Genomic DNA, 853 nt, shown 5'->3' on the forward strand with positions numbered 1-853 from the left:
ATATTTTACTTATTTCTATGGACATTTTAAATTAAGAATATTCAAAAAATGTACTCAAATTTAATATTCATCAGTAATTGCATAAGAATGCTGGACCTTCTGTAAGACCATGGTAAACCATTGTAAAACTATTAAAACAAAGACAAAAATATAAGTTAATATTTTTATGTCTTGTAATCTTCAACAATAGGTATTGTTAGGATTCACTAAGTCAAGGATCTTTGTTGCAATCTCTAGAATAATCACTATTAAGAATATCACAATACTGTTTGTGCTCGCTTCGGCAGCACATATACTAAAACTGGAACAATACAGAGAAGATTAGCATGGCCCCTGTGCAAGGATGACATGCAAATTCCATATTTTTTTTTGCGGTGCTGGGGATTGAACCTGAGGCCCTGTGCTTGCAAGGCAAGCACTTTACCAACTGAGCTAAATCCCCAGCCCTCCATATTTTTTAAAAATAAATTCTTGAACTTTATTTTCCTAAGCAAAAAAAAAATAAAAAGAATATCACAATACTGTTTAAGAAAAAGATAATTGAGGTGAAAATATGAAATTAAACATATTTCAAGATGTCAAGTTATGAAAAACAAACATATTAAGTGAGACTAGGTTAATGCTAACAGTACAATGGCACTTTGAAACTCAAATATCTCTACTATAAATACTATGGTTAAATAGGAAAGACCATGAAACTAGATAACAAAATAATTATATGCTGTTTAAAAGAATTACACTAGAAAAATAGAATTAGAATAATGGAAAATATATGCCATGCATATGCTAAAACAAAGCTAATAAAATGTTTTAATATTCAATAACTTAAAATATTTTGTTAGACAAAAAGTTA

At 28.6% G+C, this 853-nt stretch overlaps 1 pseudogene; it reads left to right on the forward strand.

Moving 5' to 3' along the window:
* Window positions 1-271: 271 nt before the first annotated feature.
* LOC124995204 (uncharacterized) lies at window positions 272-369 on the forward strand (annotated as a pseudogene).
* Window positions 370-853: the final 484 nt, after the last annotated feature.

This window comes from Sciurus carolinensis, chromosome 10, assembly GCF_902686445.1.
Source record: "Sciurus carolinensis chromosome 10, mSciCar1.2, whole genome shotgun sequence".
Lineage (NCBI taxonomy): Eukaryota > Metazoa > Chordata > Mammalia > Rodentia > Sciuridae > Sciurus > Sciurus carolinensis.